Source organism: Poecilia mexicana, unplaced genomic scaffold, assembly GCF_051168715.1.
Source record: "Poecilia mexicana isolate PSO_F unplaced genomic scaffold, ASM5116871v1 scaffold_5, whole genome shotgun sequence".
Lineage (NCBI taxonomy): Eukaryota > Metazoa > Chordata > Actinopteri > Cyprinodontiformes > Poeciliidae > Poecilia > Poecilia mexicana.
Window position 1 is genome coordinate 4542130 of NW_028263374.1, and position 19072 is coordinate 4561201.

Below are 19072 nucleotides of genomic sequence, written 5' to 3' on the forward strand. Positions count from 1 at the left end.
ACAAGGAAATTAGTGGGGACACCATGATGAGGAAAAATAAAGAGAGAAGGGTAAAAAATGTGGGTTAATTATAATTAATGTTGTGCAGCCCTAGAGGTGGTTATTTTACTTCTGAGATTTTTTTGTGTCTTTGCAGTTGTAGTTCCATTCTGACTGTCAATTTAAACCAGCAGCAGTGATGTGTTGACCCACTTTGAAAACCAAAGATCTAAAGTAATTTTATACGATCTACTTATAGTCTGCTGTAAGGAAATCTAGTTATGTGGCCACAGTAAATAATATCTATCAACATGGCCACACTTCCTGGTACTTTGGTCTAATCAGGGGACAAAGTAATACTTTGTAAAAGCTACTTGACCCAAACAGAGATTCAAATAGCAATCAGTAACAATATAGTCAAATACAAAGTCTTTAAAAATGATGTTGGAGTGAATATAATCGTGTATGACAATTTAGCTCTTTATGGCTATTTATTTGAGAAACTCTTAAAGGGGTCATTTTATAGCATAATCAAGTAACTATGTTACCTTCAATTGTTTAAAAAATGCCATAAAATTGTTATTTTTAAGTCAAATATGACTTAAAATAATTTTTACTTCCTGGTTTAATGCCTTGAAATTGGGCCTCTGTCTCTTTAAGAAACTCCTGCTCTTTCTGTAGCTCCGCCTCCAGGAAGTCATCACAACATGGCTCCTCTATTAACTCTTTAACAAAGTTTTTACCAGCGTTGCACTGAGGAGTAGTTCTTGCGATTAGCTCAGCGGATGTGCAGTTCCACACTGCAATTAGGTGTTTGCTAATTGCGGCTGGCTAGTCTGAAGGAGCTGACCGAGGGAGCTGATGGGGAAGGGCTGCTCTGTGAGACAGAAGCTTGGAAACTGCAGCTCTGAGGAGGAGCTGCATCTTTAAGGCGGCGCTAAGTCCAACCAGGGTTTTTCCACAGCTGAATGGTTGCCATGGAGATTAAAACATTTCTCAAATATGCAGGAAAAAAGGCAAGGCAACACTCCAGATGTGTTTTTGATGAAGGAATATCATTATAACATGATGTACAGCTTAAAAAAAGAGTGGGTGTTACATAATACTTCCCCTTTAATCCTCAAACTCATTCATCTTCCCTTAAATTCCTGATAACGTTCACACCTCCGTCCTTGTCAAAGGACAAAGGTTTGTGGCGGTCAGAGTGGCTCAGCGGAGAGCTGGGTTTTGCTCCACAGAGCAGGTGATAATGACTTTCCACACTTCCCTGCTCCTCCACAAGCCAATCTCCAATGTGACGGCGACCGGGCGGGTGATTTCTGGCCTTCTAAAACCTGCAGACGATGGAAAAGCCGGGGCCGATGCTGTACACCGACAACGGGGCGAATAGCCTCAGGCGCTGAACAATCAGAGCCAGAGGTACGACAAATCAATTAAAACCTCCTGGAGTATTAAAAAGGAATAAAAACATAGCGAAAAAAAAAAAAACGGCTTTCGTGTGGGGCATATTCACTGTTTCTGTTTTCATCCCCTCTGGCGGTGGACGCATGAAGCACTCACATGGGGCTTTACGAGCTGTGCGCTATTGATCACAGCGGACATGAGGCTGCGGGGTATGTCTGCTCTGGAAGCACGGCTGTTGTTGTTGTTTCCAGACTCCACATCATGGACCTCTTTTTTTTTTTTCTTTTTTTTTCTTTTTTTTTTTTTTTGAGCCTGACAGAGTAATAATAGCAGCTCTGGCCTGGTGCTCCCATCCCCTTCACCCACTTGCTTGCCGTGCGGGGAGCCTCTTTCTGATCAGCGCAATCAGGCTTTTAAGCACAGCCTCTGTCTGCCGCCCGGTGCTAAGTGTGTGCCTCAAAATGAGAGTGTTCACAATGGATAACACTCTCACAACGTCAGAAATGACCACTCCCCGCGCATCTCCCCAAAACCTCTGGGGCGAGTCAGCAGCAGCAGCACAAACGGAGGTGGTGGAGAGGTTCCCGTGTTGTTATTGTTGTTTTTATTTATTTATTTATTTTTATCAGCCTCACAGCATCTGCTTCCCAGGCGCAGAGCCATGTGAAGATGTGGAGGAGGAGAAGCAGCCAAGCCAAGGGGTATCCTGGAGTGAAACATCGAATACAGATTTAACAAGTTCAAGCTGCCGTCCTCTGCCCGGGGTATTAAGTGAACGTACATGAAGAGAGGTCGCTCCAGCTGTTCTGTTTTTTTTTTTGTTTTTTTTCTGATTTCATACGTTCCACCTGCGCTGTAAGGAATTTCATATGCAGTGACAGTGAAAAAAAGAAAAAAGAAACAATGGTGTTTCTGACCGTCAAACAAATGATCAATAACAGATAAAGATAACCTGAGTCAATGATGCCAAATGATGGTGGGGCTTATTAAGAGAAAAAAATCTATCCAAGACAGCCTGACCATGAGCAAAAAAGTTATTAAATCAAAGTTTAACTGAGACTAACCACTTTTTTTTTTTTTGTGCAGTTTCACCAGCCACACCCAGACCTGCTTACTACCACACCTATAGAGTCAGTAAATCACTTAAATTCTCTGTTATTCTTAATTGGTTGGTTTTGGATTTTTTTTATTTGTTCCGCTTTTTTTTTTCCATGTATTGGTTCTGGTTTCTTTTTTATTAATTCTTTCATTTTTATTAGTTGTTTTTTATTGGTTCTGCTTTTATTTACACGAATTCTGTATTTTTTTTCTTTACATAAAGACACTCATAGAAGAAAGGGAGGAGAGTCAAATAAGTTCGTTCTTTTGTCCGTCTCCTTATCAAACACATATTTAAATATGTATCATGTTTTCAATGTGAATATGCTTGAAATAAACAACATAAAAAACTAGTCTGAACTTAACAGAACCGGCTTAACAGCATGAAGTAGAGCAGCACAACTCAAAGCAACAACAGATCTCATGATGAGCTAAAGAAACTGGAGAATGAATGAGAAACACAGGGCTGTAATCAACATCTCTGAGTCTGGAAAGACATTTCAAATGCTTTGGAGCAATAGCACACCACAGTGAGAGCCATTAGCAGCTAATTGAAAAATCAAAAAAAATAAAAATAAAAACATGGAGCAGTGGTGAATCTTCCCAGGGGTCACAAATGAACCCTAAACCCTCCATGGGAGATGAGTTTTGGATTTGGGGGAAAAACATTCCATGGACTGATGAGAACAGAGAGAAACTTTTTGAAAAGTGTGTGTCCTGTTACATCTGGTGTTAAACTAACAGCGTTTCAGTAAAAAACATCCTGTAAATCAGAAATCTAGATTTTCTTACGGGTGGAAAATCCTGAAGGAGATTGTCAAACACTACATTTGCTTGAGCCTGTTTTTAAGCAACTGTAATAAAATGTTATTTCTCATTAATTAATTTATCTAAACTTGAGTCTATAAAACAGATAGCTAATAAACCACCGAAGTGGTATCTTCTCCTAATGTACACCGCATCCTGAAATGGAAACGCACAGTTCAAGTAGTGATTTATATCCTCGTAACAGTCTCCTAGGAAGCTCAAGTTCAAAGGTCAATAGTCACTAAAGCACATGGATAACCTACGAACCTCTCCTTGTGTCCATTTTTCTGTCAAGCAGATGTCCTTAAACAGATTTGACTTAATGTCGTCTCTTTCATATTAAAAAAAGAAAAAAATTCCCAGAGGAATTCCCAGCCAGCTGAGAGCCTCCTTTATTCTGAAAGGACATAAAAACACAAAGCGAGTCAGAACATCGCCTCAGAGCCGCACATTAAATTACAGAATCCCTCAGAAATCAAAGAAAAAGTGACTCCTTTCATTTGTCGGATGAAGTCGTTTGATGGTTTTTCTTTGTTTTGTTTTTGTTTTTTGCTCTGCCGTTACAGAATCATAAAATTGAAAACACAAAATGAAATGTAAAAAAAAAAAAAAAAGAATTCCTCATGGCTCACGTTGAGAGAAAATAAGATCCAGACTCTTTGTTTTCGTCAAGACGTCCGGTCCGAGGACGCAGGCCAGACACGAAACGAGGAAGAGAAAAGAAAAGCGACGGCTGACAGACAACGAGGAACCGATTCCTGGTGGCAGAACTTCACGTTTGTGTCGATAATGCAACAGAAAAGTACCAGAGAAATAACTAGGCCACATTTATGATGATTATTTTTATCGTGGACTCTCACAACCTCTTAGCTCAGCTGCCAGCACATTCTGAATTGATTTTCACTCCTAAACATATAGATTACTGGTGACCCACTCCCCACTGCCTGACCCTGAATTGGGGTTCAGCCAGGAAGCCTAACAGGACTAATCCAAAACATCCGACTAGGTCCAGTTCTGAAAACAAGCCTTCGTTGTTTTTTCACCTTGTTTCTACTTGTAACCTAAAAGAGTTACTTGTCTTGATAGAGAGGTTACAGAAATGGAGCATACAGAGGCAACAACAAACAGCAGTTTACTAAAATGTTAAATTATTTTTATTGACTTAAAGCAGTTTTTCTGCCCAGTGAGACCTGAAGCAGTAATAGAATAGATTAGAATAGAATGAAGTTTGTGTATTACATTTGAGGCATTCTCATGATACTGTGTCAGGAGAGGCTAACTTTATAGGGGTTTTTTATAACATGAAAAAATACTTTTTTATATTTAAGGATCAACTTACTATGTGGAAATGAAACAGTAGTCCCAAGTGAATGAATGAGCAATGATTAGCTGAACTAGTAACGAACTAGTACAAGTACTTCGTTACTGTACTTAAGTACAATTTCCGTGTATCTGTACTTTACTTAAGTAGATTTAATAATGGGTACTTTCTACTTTTACTCCACTACATTTTACAGTAAATATCTGTACTTTCTACTTCACTACATTTCTACAAAAGTGTCGCGTTACTCGTTACATCCAAGTCACGTTGCGCTTTTTGTCCGTTAAAATGTGAAGTTCAGGGACTTAAGGTGGCACCGTAAAGTCCAAGCAATAACGTGACTTAGTGTCTGTTGTCACCCATTGCCTCCCCCTTTACTCACACGCGGAGCTCCAGACATGCGCAGTGGAGCATGCACTCCACTGCGCATGGAGTGCATGCGCAGTGGAGTGCGCATGCACTCCATGCGCACTCCACTGCGCATGGAGTGCGCAGTGGAGTGCGCACTCCATGCGCACTCCCGCTCATCTTCTCCTCTGAGCGGGAGAAGATGTCTGTCTGATCGTCAGTTATATAATAGCGCTGCATAAACCATAAGATATGGCGACATGTAAAATAAGCAGCGCTTCGATTTCACAGACGGTGGGGACTTCGTCCAACTTTTAGTGTCACTTCGAGGGAAAGCTTAAAGAAAGGTAAGATCTGTGGACGTGATGCTAGCAAACCTAGCTGTACAGAAACAAATATGTTGCATCTGCGATGAAAAAAAGTTGTCACTCATGTGCTGAATTATTGTGTGGAGGTGTTGACTGAGGTGTCGCAAATATGGGACAACGCTGTGACCAAAGTGCAATATAGTGATATGACATTCAGGAACAATCTGATTCTTCTGGACGGATCTTTGCTGATTAAATTTATTTCAGCTCGAAGTATTTAATATCTAGGTGTTTTATGGGATGTGGATCTTTCAGATCAATTTGAGAAGCAATTTTGAAGGTAAAACTTAATTTTTTTGTGTTGCGTAGTGCAGGGTGCTGGTCTTGACTTGGTCTTGGGTAGGTGGTCTTGACTACAACTCTGCTCCGTTGCTCCTCGGTTGCATGTCCTCCCCCACCCACCTTCTTTCCATCCCCTTCCTGTTGGATTTCTTTCAAAATAAAAGCCACTAGTGGCAAAAAAAGTGAAGTTCATGCTATGTTAGGACAGGAGACAAGATGTTTCTATCCCTGAAATTATGATGCATAGAATCACATATCTAAGTCTAAATTATGTTACAGAGAGTAAACATAATAAAAACATGCTTTATCTTTGGCATTGTTCATTAAAATGGCACATTTCTAATGTATTAAAATTAAATACGATCAGTTCACTTAATGATATTGTATTAGGGATTAGGTAATGCATTCAGCAAGTACTTTTACTTTTGATACTTAAGTATTTTTAAAAGCCAGTACTTTTTTACTTTCACTTAAGTACAAATGTTAATGTCGTAGTTTTACTTTTACTTGAGTACATTTTTATCTGTGTATTTGCACTTTTACTTAAGTAATTTTTTGAGTACTTTCTCCACCACTGGCAAAGTGACTGAATCTTTTCTAACGCAGACAGAGCATCTGATTAGCATAGCATGTGGCGTCTCCGGGTTGTGACAAAAATGTTCAATATGTCCAAAAACATTAGCGGTGGCCATGGCTGAGCTGGTTAGCAATACATTTGAACAAAAACACAGTCCTCATCTTTTGGCCACTGTTAGAAAATAACTAACTGATCGCAAGAATATTCCTGTTTCACTTTGAGTGTGAGTCACATGCATTTGCTGAAGCCACACATCAAGATTAGTCTGACTACAGAAGAGCAACGAGCAGTCATGTCCGACCACGCCCTCGCGAAACTTGTCCAAAACTGTGATTAGCTAAACAGACAAAAATCAGCTAGCCTCTAAAGATACAGCTCAATACACAGCAATAGCGACCGAAATAAACAGTTTTCCTATAATGCTCACTACACAAACAGTCCTACAGTCAGAAACTAGCTTACCAGAGCTCAGCAAGTTGGATCAACTGCTTTAAAACATATCCGGTGAATAGAAATCTTTTCATTCAAATGTCTCACTGCTTTAGCATCTCTATTGTTGTTTTGGTTCCCAAGTGAACCAGTCCTTTGTGTCAGCTTACATGGTTGAACAAAGGAAGCTGGCTTCAGTCCAACTTTCATTTGATTGTTTCCTTTTTCTTCTTTAGTTGATGTGTTTGCATCATATTACACATGATGGTATATTAGCTACAATAGTTAGCCTAGAAGTCGTTCCCTATAGCCAATTTACAGGGCCGAGGGTGGGCCTATATTGGTCAGTGGGTAAGAGACTGGGTATGTACACTATGGACCAATAGTTACAATTCAGAATCCAGACATACTGCAGTTATACAGATCAGTTTCATACTTTCACTTTTTTTCAATATTTAAAGCTGAGGTAAAAAAACAACAACAAACAAAAAAAAAACATACCAAAGTCACCTTACTTAGTAAGGTGGCTTTGGTATCATAAGTCATGTAATTATACATTTGGTGTAACAAGTGGACCTCTCTCTGTTCTTTATACTGGCACAGTCTATTATTACTAAATGACTTAGATTGCATGTAGACTGTTAATAATTTATAAATACGCTTTGAATGATGTGCTGTTAATACAAAGTGTCATTATATCTCGTAATTTTTCAAATAATTTATTAGCATTTCAAATTCCTATTTTACCATTCAATGCACTACTGCCTGTTTATATTACTCTGAATTGGACTGTGGTTATTACTGTGAAAATGGTTTATTTATCAAAAACACTCTGAAAATTCATTGTTGTTATTATGAATATTCATATTGTCTTTATTTTGTTTGCTTATGCTGCTGTGAAGTGCTTTATCTTCTTATGCGATTTCTCAGAGTAAAATTAGCATCAATAAAAATGCGATTTGAAGAATATATATATATATATATATATATATATATATATATATATATATATATATATATATATATATATATATATACAGCTCTAAAAAATAAAGGGAACATTTCACTTTAATTTTGTGTGTGGCTCCAAATCCAGGCCTCCATTGGTTAATAAATTTGATTTCCATTGATGATTTTTGTGTGATTTTGTAGTCAGCACATTCAACTTTGTACAGAACAAAGTATTCAATGAGAATATTTCATTCATTTAGATCTAGGATGTGTTATTTGAGTGTTCCCTTTATTTTTTTGAGCAGTGTATATAATTCATATGACTATATATCACAAGACCAACCAAACTATGAAAATATACAGAAAATACAGAAGTGAAGTACTTTTGCAGTATCTACCAATGCATCCAGCTAGAATCAATGATCTTAGCAACAGCAGGTGGGAAGCCATTGGATCTTGGAAGAGTTCTGAATCACATCAGGGTTTCCCCCAGTGCATTATAAGCCTGGCGGGCCACCAGGCTTTACTTGTGCCCCTACCAGGTTAAGCATTGCTTACTTATTTAAATATGTTTTTAAATGTTTGCATTTTTTAAAACTGTAGAGTTGGTGTTCATGTATTAATATTCCAGTCTGCCAATAACACATAATTATCAAGTGATATTTTCACATTTCCTGTTAACTTTAAACACTTTTTAACTCAAAAACATGACGGGCTGCTGGATGAATCACTGCCCTAGCAACCACTGGGCTTAGCAAGCTTTCTAGGGGAAATCTTGCACATCATTGGTCTTACATTGATGTAAAAAAAAATCTCAAGAATTATTTGCTCTTACTCCGACATTAAGCTTCCAGCAGCAAAATGCTGAGCATTAGGTTTTAATCCTCTACTTAAAAACCGAGTGCCTGGTTGAACTAACAGGGACTTTACCTCACACCGTCACCTGACGCGGGGCACAATCAAGGGCTTGATCTTTCTGGGCGGAGGACCTGTTACACACATAACCAGTCTGACCAGAACTACGCCAAGTGCTGAATTGTACAGACCAGCATTAAATGCCGTATCACATAGCCTGACTTGGAGACGGTTCTCATCCAAATCTGAACAAAAGACGCTGATAATGACAATGTGTGGGAAAGCAGGTAAAAAAAATGCTGAGGAAAGGTTGGGAACAAGTCGTCGGCTCGGGTCGCACCGCTCAGGTTGAATGTTTATGTTTCTGAAAAACACGCCTTTACCTTGACTCACACCTGTCAAACTGAGCAGCGGCGTTTGGAGTAGCCTGCGACGGTTGATGGCTTTATTGAATCAGAAGTGCTGACCTCATTGAAAAAGCAGGAAAACATCCCAGACGGAGAGTCAACACAAAAAGCAGCGCTGCCTGTGCAGTTTGTCCCTCTGACAGAGTAACGGAGAGAGAGAAAGAAAAGCAGCACATGTTGCTCCTACAAAGAACAAATTCAATACAGTCACCTACACAAAGGAGGCCTTTTGTTCTGTGTCGTTCGCTCACATCTTCCTCTCACCGGCTTTTCCTCATACCAGACCTGTAGATATCACAACTCAGTGAAAGGAAGACAACCCCTCTCACCGCGTCGGACCAAATCACCTTCTTTAAGAGACTTGTAAAAGTCTTATTCAGCAGGGCTTCTAGATCTTTCAATCTGATTTGTTTTGATGGATGAACACAAAGTAGTGCTAAACATGGATTTCGGTTGTACACAAATGAATCCCCTCAGTTGTTTTTACAGCTAAAATACTAATTTCCGCTTCCACAGAACAAACTAGACCAGGCTCAGTCAGGAGGGATGGAAAGCATCTATAAACGTCAATTCTTCAGATTCTCCATTAGATTTAGGTCATTCAAGCCCATAAATATTCCTTGAATTAGATACAGTAGCATCTCTTTAGCATCTGTTTGGGGTTCTTGTCTAGGTCTTGAATTAACCATTTCAATCTCAAGTCTTTTAAGGCCTTCAACAAGTTTTACTCCATAAGTTACTTGCATTTGGTTCCAGGACATCCTTATCACCATGGAGATGGTGTGTAGCGTTGGCTTTCTGTCACGCATTTTTGGCGCAAACCAGAATGTTGGAGCCACACATTGTTATTCAAATTGCAATCACCACTGTAATATCAATGTGTGTAACGTGGATTCACAATTTCTGGATGCAACATTTGGTTAGATATTGTGTTTCAAGTGCCATGCGTTCACATTCTGGATGCCAAAACTAAATCTGGCCAGTTGGATGAGCTCTAGCTGCCCTTGGTACCCAGACCTGATGTAGATTTTTGATAAACAAGATGCTAATGCTCATGATGAGGGTTATCAGCATTATGATAATTGGAAATAAAAGAGAAAATCATCAATGTCGCAAGTTTGTTTCTTGAACTTGTGCAGCTCTAGTCCCATCTGACACAAACACCAGATCTTATTTAGAGGTATTGCAGTAAAAAGGGGGTTGAATGCTGACATTTGGTAACGAAATCCTTAAAAAAAGTTTAAGGGAAATGAATACTTTCGCAAGCTAGAGCGCGTGTTGGTGTTTTCATAAGCCAGGGGTGACAAAAGACCCATACAGGATGTCACATGCCTGCCTATCCCATTGTGTGATTTGGCCAGGAAACAGGATATTCACTCAGGGAAGAGTAGAGCAGACACAGCTGACCGTAGTGAGCTTTTCCTCACAAAGAGGTCAGGACAAGACGGCCTGTTGCAACTTTTGTTTTGGAGTTCCGATGCTCTTCCCTAAATTTTCCAAAATAAATACGAACAAACCAACGATCTGGTGTTGACATGTCAACACTTGATCCAGCTGACATTCAGCCAGCAGGAGTCAGCTGACCTGTAACCCATGTACACAAGATTTGTATTCTACAAGATTTATATTAAATCTGAGTCAGGAAACACATTGCTCTCAGTGGGAAAGTGAACATGAATGAATATGCATCACTCAGAAGTAGCTCATCCATTGTGAGCAAAGTGTGCAGAAAAGCGTCAAGCATGACAAAAATAATAATCACAGTAATGGAACAAAAACGTTTTCCCTCCGTGTTAACAGGTGATCACATCCCTTCGCGTCGTTTTGGAACCGACTAGTGAATAATCGGAATTGTTTCTTACCTTGTGTCTTTTGTTGTGATCTGATCGCTCACACTTTTATTGTCTGGCCGTGGAGCGCCTCAGCCGGCGCCGGTCAGTCACTCAGAACCCTCCTCTTTCACAACAACAACAAAAAAAAACCCAAAAAAGCTTACAAAAAGTGTTTGGTTTGAACAAGGAGTCACTTAATCGGCGTTAAACTCGTCCACAAAGTCCGAGAGAGGAATCTGTTGCCTGTTCGGCATAAAAAGCTCCGCGGAGAGCCATCCACTCTCCGATCCTCTCCTCTCCGCCTGCCCCGCCTCCGCGCTGCCTTCCTCGGATGGGACAGTTGAATGTCCCTCTGCCGCTGCATCAACGCGGCGCCGTTGGCCAATAGGAAAGCGCTCTCTGCTGCCCAAACCCTCCACTGGTTGATTGGAGGAAAAAAAAAATCAAGAACAAAGCACGGCGGCATAAATCAACCAGCTCTGATAACAGAAAGCTTTGACTATAAGCTCTGACTATTAGAGAGAGGTTAAGAAAAATGAAGATAAAAAATTATGAGAATAATGTCATAATGGTACGAGAAAAAATGAAAGCCATAATATTACCAGAATAAAGTTTTAATATTACGACAATAAAGTCGTAATAATACGAGAATAAATCACAATATTAGGAGAATAAAGTAGTGATTTTATAATTCCTAGACGAAATATAATTTTAAAATAATTAATGAGGAATTGAGCATCTTGTGAAGTAACATTCACTAACAGGACCGCAATGATAACAGAAGGGCTGTAGGATTCCTGGTGTTAATAGTAATAGTAATGGTTTTTTAAAAATGTTTTTAGTGTTTTATGTATATCTAAGATGTTTTGTGGGAGACGCAAATGACAATTTCCCTGAGGGAAAATCCCACAGGGATTCAAAACGTATCTATCTATCTTACAAATAAGGCATACTTTGGAAGAATGTTTGCTTCCAGGATTGCTTTTGTATTTATACCCTTATTGCTGCCACCACTGTGTTGTAGCATTGACATTGTGTGTTCAGAATGATATGTCTTGTGTGACCACGCAAAAATCCCTTGTTGATATCAGAGATGAGAGCAGAACCAAGAAGGAAGACTGGCTTTAGATCACAGAAGGGCGATGGTATCTTCCATAACCACTTGTTACAACCCAGGTGTGATGAATACCATCTCTTCATATACAGCATGTGGAATCTCATAAGAGATGAGCTACAACAGCAGTGGAACTGATTGAGTACCAAGACTCCCGATGAGTCTTGGTGTCATCTGCAGCATTCAGATACAGCCTCACATTTTGTAGTTAACACTATAAAAGCATTGATTCATTATGGTAGTGGTGATGGGGTAACTTGGCCTGGTTATTGCCTTCCAACATAATTCTACTCGATTCTCATCTTCCTTCGGCGCTCCGCCTTGGAACAGAAGGAGGAGCTGAGAAGGTTAACGTTGAGTTTCGAACTGTCATCTGCGAATATGTAAGGTTGTAGTTTGGCAATGGCAGTGGAGGAAGCGAATGAAGCCACTCAGTCCGCGTTGGCCATGTGACCAAATGCTGAGCAATTAAGGTCCGATCAAGAAGATTGAGACATTTTATTGGGATGTTTTTTTTTTTGTTTTTTTTACAGAGCACAAATTTCAAGTTTAATAACATGAGATTCCTTCATGATCGAGTTGACGTTAGTGACTGGAAAAAAATCAGATCAGCAAGCAATCATTTCTCTACAGCCAAGGAACCGTATCCTATGGACGAAGCAAAGCGTAGAACAAGGGGCTGGTTGCTTTTACTAGGCTAGGTGTGAGAGAAATCATTTCTTGGCTTATACTGAACCCTAAATACAAATGAAACACAATAATCAATCTGTGGATTGTTGCTGACCATGATCATACCTTTTATGACCACAGATCTATAGCTATAAAGTAAGAGCTTCATCTTTCAGCTAAGCTCCTTCTTCACCACAGCGTACTAGAGCTATGATTATTGCACAGGGAGTCCAGATCAGTCCATCTTTCTCACTCATTGTCAAGGCACCAAGACACCTAAACTCCTCTGCCTCTGACGAAGACTCTTAATCCAGACCCCCAGGGACTATTGCTAAATAGAAATACAGACTACAAATGTACAACCCATTGTTGATATTTTTGTCTCGTCAGATGTAAGACAAAAAACAACGAAGAGAAATACTGAAATCAGACACAGTTAAAAGTTTTACAAGCTCATATTAAAAAACATTATATTGCGCTTTAAATAGATGGCTGACTTTCCAGCGACTGCGCTATAAAGGAAAGGAGTGTCGTGTGGTTGTGGCCTCGTAGTAGACGGAACAATGGAAAGACCCCGTAATCCACGCAAACCGGTGGAGGAAGGAAATGGGAGGGCTGGAACTGTCCAGAAGTTCAACGAAGATTGATGGCGACAACAACAACAACAACAACATGATTATGCCCATCCGAGGACAGGAGGTCACGAAGAAGAGAACAGAAGATGAGTCTTAACGCCTGAGCAAAGGCCCGCTCTGATGCTCGCACCTAAATGAGTCACCCTTGGGACTGCCCCCTTCCCCTCTGGCCCTTTGTGACGGTTTCTGCGAGCCTGTGATTAGGCTCACCCCAGTGCCATGTGTGCACCACGTAGCCCACCACAACTCCCCCCTCCTGACTCCCTAAAACATGCACTGCAAATCTGTGCTGGGCCTCAACTCCTGCTGAGATTAGTCCTGGAGCTATTGTCCTGATGACACGTCATATAAGCTATGAAGATGATGCAAAGACAGCATTGCATCGGTCGATTGAGATTTTTATAGAAGATCTCCTTTGCAACTCTTTAATAGATTTTGGCTGCAAGTAAAATCGATTTCTATGTTATGACAATGAAAAAGTAAGATGTTTTAATGAGGGGACTTGCTTGTTTAAGGGGGCTGGGGGGTAATAAATAAATTTTCAGTACAAGGGGATTATATGGTGCATGTGGAACAGATGTTAACACAGAGAGGTCTTCCCTCCTGAGAGTATCTGCTGACTGACACAGTCTCACTGGCTCGTTGCCAATGTGTGTCCCGTCCTCTGAGTCTTTACTTGCACGTGCCCCCACCTCTCCAACAGCAGACTAACACAGCCCACCCCCAGCCCATCAAAGTTTAGCCTTGACCTTGATGGGCTGGTACTGTCTTCTTCCTTTGTGCTCACACAGACACTATCTTGGCCAACTTTTCTGCCTTTTCTTTTTTTCCTGACAAAACTCAATGCATTCATGAACAGCTTGATGAACCAAGGCTGGGGCTTGAACAATAAGTGGGCACTGACCCCTTCCGTCCCATCTCATCCTTTCAGACCTTTAAGCAGGTCAGCTGTTGTGTTGCATCTCCCGAACCAGCAGTCCTCGTTCTCCAGCCTAATATTTTTTCATGCATCTTTCTCATTTTCCAGGTCAGAATGAATAATCTTAGCGACAATTCTGTTACGCTAAAAACCACAAACATCTGTCTATTTCATTGGGATTATTTGGAATGGACCAACACGAAGGAGTGCATGATTGTGAGGAGGAAGGAAACCGATGGGTGGTAGTCAATATTTAAAAATAGAATAAGTATAATAATGGATTAAGCAGCACATTAACTTTTCATTTAGTCCAATGCCCCCTAAAAATCTAGAGCAATCAGTCGCCGTTGGACTGATTGCTCTAGTTAATTCAAAACAAAACATTCACATGGATGTTAATCTCAGAATAAATGCAGCTGTTTGGATGTTTTGGAGAATATCAGTAAGACAGTGTCATGAAGACCAAAGAGCAGAGCAGACAAACCAGGGAGAAGGGAACGTCCCGATCTAAACACGTGGCCGGAAATTGGGCTGATCATGTGGTTTTCAGACTCCATTAGAATCGGTCGATCGGATGCATGTATTCTAACCCCTTAGGAATAATAATACCTACCACTATGTGGTGGTTTAGTCAAACTGTCCCGAAATAACACATGCTCGCCACTTTGCAGTAGTGACTGCCGTAAAGCAAAGCAGAACACGGCATCAGCTGGAAGTGGAAGTAGCGCTGTATTCATCGACTTTTCAGACCCTTCTAGTGGTTTTTTATCCCCCCAATACAAAAAAAGCAACTAGCCACAAACCTACCAACTTTCTCTGGTTCATTAGAGACTTTGGAGACAAAACGGGAAAGCAGCGATACTACTGCAGTTACGGTAAGCACCGATAGCTGCCGTGAGCCCCACCTACCTCCCAAGCACTTGCAGGTGATCAGCTTGACTGACAGAAGGCTCGTCGTGCAGCAGCTTTCACGAGAGCAGAGGGGAGAGAGACCCATTTCATTCCATCCCATTTCCACGTTGCAATGGAATCACGCCTGCGCAAAGCTGCCGGTGATCCCGCTCTGGATTACGGTAAATATAATGTAAATATCGTTTTAACATGTTGCCTACTGTTTTTGTTTTGTTTTGTTCTTTGTAACTTAAACTACCTGCATCTGATCTACACACCCTCAGTGTTTGGTTAAATGATAAATAAGGTGGATAAATTAAAAAATAAGGGACATCCTGGATAAGTTTCTTTGCTCTTGTTAATTTTTCAAATGTACTATTGAAAAATCGAATCGGGAGTCGATATTGGCCGATACTCAAAGAACTCGGAATCGGACTCTGTGGCAAAAAAATAAAAAATAAAAAATGTTTGGGACATTCCTGGTTCAGAGTTTAAATCAATGTCCTAAGCTAAGCACATATCATGATTTTCTGTCCACGCCATCACTACAAAATGGAAATAGTATGGCACAACTGTAAACCTGCCAGATATGGTCTTTCATTTAAACAGACAATCCACACATGGAGAGCACTAATAAGAAAAGCAGTCTGGCAGGCTGGAGTACTATGCTAACTATCCTGACAGGCCAATTATTACAGTAATTTCCGGGCTTTTGAGCGCATAAGCTGAGCACAAACTAACTTTTAAGGTGTCCATGTTGTAACTTCACATATTTATTTCAAACAGTGCTTGTAACACAGCTGCTTAATAAAAAATACAGTAATCTACCAGGAAAAGTCTCATGTTACGTCTGGCTGCGAAACACAAGCGGCAATATTTATCAGTTTACACCATTTGTCTCTCGTGTTTTGAACAATGGGAGAACAAATGTTGAAGAAATGAAGAAAAGCAGAGCAATAATTTTCTACAATTTCAGTTCTTACTTTCAACATGATCCCTTTTGTTTTTAGTTTTCAGATTTATTTATATTTGGTCTTTTGGTAACACAGTAGCCAGTAGAGCATGTAGATTCTTATATCCGAACATATTGAATTTAACCCTTTAAAATTTCATGTTTCTTATACAGCAGGTTTTTTCATGTTGTGGTAAGGACCTGAGTGACATCACCTAGATTATTTATTCATTCATTCATAACTTTTCCCAACCTGCCTTGTCCTCTTCAAGAAGCAGCTGGAGCCTATCCAAGCTGTCAGTGTGGCAGGAGGCACAAGGTCTCCTGTCGGTTAAAGGGCCAGCTAACCGTGCAGCCACGCACTCACACATAGGGCCAATTAAGACTCTTTGACATACATGAGTTTGGGCTGTGGGAGGAACCTTCACCACTGACATTTGAACTGGACAAGGGAATTTGACCATTTGATTTGATTCCTTTTTTTTGGAAGAGGGACATATTCAATACATAAACCATGCTAGCACTTGAAAACTTATTTTAGAAATTTCTGCATAGAAATTTAATTTTTTAAACATGGTTGGGAACATTTGTGATATCTACTGCAAACTCCACCTTGTTTTATGATTGATTATGTATCACATAGTGCAAAAAAAGTCTTCAGTATGAACTGTAGAGACAAAACCATTTGGCATTCTCTGCAATGCCTTGCATCACTCTTTCTCGAGTCTTTTTAGACTGTGAGGGCCACAGTCCTCTCTGATGCAATGCTTTTGGAGCCACAGTACATTTATCTCCCATAGAACCTGCGGGGAGATGTAAGATCCCCCTTTTTTGAACTCCACTGCATTTTTTCATCATGAACTGTTACTGTAAGGTTTGCCAGATAACTTTCTCTGGCATATTTACTAACCTTCTGCAGACAGATGGGCCTTATGGGTCCTAATGTGATGCAGCCCCTTGTTTAGGGTTGAGGTTAGGATTGGGAGCATATTGGAAAAGGTTAAGGTGAGGGTAAGCGTTGGGGTTAGGAAGAAATGAATATACTAAAATAAATGGAAGTCAGTACAAAGTCTTAATATGGGTAGAAATACAAACCTGTGTGCAGGTTCCAACGTAATGAAGCCATAAACTTCATACTCTCCATATTTCTCCTTCAATCCTCTAGACGGCAACCCCCCCCGCACCCGCAAAAAAAATACCAGGCTGGATCGTCTTGATAAAGTTAAACTGTTTTAAACATGATATAGATGTAACTTGTCTACAACAATAATAAAGAGAAAAAGAATACTTCAATGTGGTCAAACAACTGTGTGGTTCCACTGCAAATGCCTGACTCGCTCCTCTATAGCCACATCCAAAACCTTCTCAACTATCTAATGAGCAATTATATATGAGAGGACCTTCATATAGTGTCTGATAAAAAATCCTTATACATGAGATTTTTTTTACTTTATCCTAATAAACGTACATCATCTTAAGAAATATAAACTTAATTTATCCTGAAGGTCTGAATAAACTAAAACTGAATTTAGTCTTCTGCACTTTGTATGTGTATATATGTGTGTGTGGGTGTGCATGTGTGTGCGAGTGTGTGTGTGGGTGTACTTGTTTAGCTAACCTACTTAGGACATAAGTAGGCTTTTGTGACATATTCACTAATCTCTTGAAGGCCGGTGGTCCTTATGGGAACCGAAGCCTAGTCCTAATACGATGAACTCTCTATGGGGTTAAAGTTTGGAGGTAAGGTGTGAATTACTAGTATCTAGTAAGCAAGTACTACTAGAAACTAGTAAATTAGTGCTCAGACCATTACTAGTCCAGAGGACCCCAAAGCCCTTCACACTACATCCATTCATCCACACTGATGATGGTGAGCTACATTGTAGCTACAGCTGCCCTACAGCGGTCTGACAGCAGTGAGGGTGCCAATCACCAGCGCCACCTGTTGGGCCCTCTGATCATCACCAACAGGCAAAGCGGGTAACGTATGTCTCAGAATGACTGAGACAGATAGAGCAGGAGTTCGAACAGGCATCCTACCAGTCACAGGATGAACTCCTACCTCACCACGTCATCAGGATTAGGGAATAACATCCTAACTAACCTTTGGAAGACTGGTGGGCCTTATGGGGGCTAATGCCAGATGTGTTGGACCTCCTTTTTTTAAGGGCTAGCGGTTAGGTTTAGCAGTATGGTGTAAATTAAGTTTTGGTTAAGAATACTCTGGTAATGATTAGGGTAAGTTTAAGTGTTTGGGTTAGGCATAAATGCAGTGACTAAACAGAAATGAGACCAATAGAAATACAAACTTGTGTGTCTGTGAGTGGCAGAGCAGTGATTAAAATCGTCCACTAAAACTTAATGTGATCACACCGATGAAAAAGCGAAGCCTCTGAAAGGTTACAGCTTTACTGCAAGACAGATGGAAATTGCTCTGACTCATCAGGAAGTCGAGCAGAGAGGAAAGGAATAACAAGAATGCAATAAAGTAGAAGCCTGTGAGGATATGACAAAGCCTTTATCTTACTCAGTTACTCTGGCTCTAGTTTCAGTTTACCTCTTTGTTTGAAGCATTTCACTGCTTATTATAATTAATATAGAAGTGTCCAAAGCATGGATAGGCAACTCTACGAAATACTCAACTCACACTTGCTGTAATGCATACATTATTTATTTAAAAATGTAAGCAGCCATTTTGCTTTCTTATACAACACATACATCTTTAATTTGATCCTTTTTTGTGTTGCATGTGATTGTATTCATCAGGGATATGTGGATGTGCCTGTGTTGGATGAGGGACATAATTGTGTAAAGATGCATCCAACTATGTGGGTCTTTTGTTATTGTTAATGAATGAACCTCCATTCCAATGTATTGCAGCTACAGCACCACCATGTGGGATAAACTTGTTCTGCAACTTTCAAAGACAGCAACTAATTAACTTTTCTCATTTCCTTAATTATTAGTCAGTAGGAAGGTTAGATCAGTGATATTATAACAGAAAAAAAATTAAATCCTTATGTAACCACTGCAGACTCACTTTCTCTTTCAAAAACAAATACTGCCCTATATGTCTTGTATAAATGTAGAACTGTCTATGACATTGAAATACACTTTGAATGCACTTTTCTAGAACTAACAGACCTGCATATATATGTGTTTTAAATATAACTAATCCTTTCTCAAAGGCGTTTAAATCTCCTGCTGCGGAAGTTACATACATTATAACTAATA

General features: G+C 40.0%; 1 protein-coding gene across 2 annotated transcripts in view; it reads right to left on the bottom strand.

Annotated features, from left to right (window-relative positions):
* frmd4ba (FERM domain containing 4Ba) overlaps nt 1-11101 on the bottom strand; it is a 59042-nt gene extending 47941 nt beyond the window's left edge. Inside the window, exon 1 of one of the 2 annotated variants that reach the window (XM_088005367.1) lies at nt 10689-11099. The gene's annotated coding sequence lies outside the window, so the exon portion shown is untranslated. Of the gene's footprint in view, nt 1-10688 lie in introns of both variants that reach the window. The other variant, XM_088005368.1, reaches the window with a different exon arrangement.
* Nucleotides 11102-19072: the final 7971 nt, after the last annotated feature.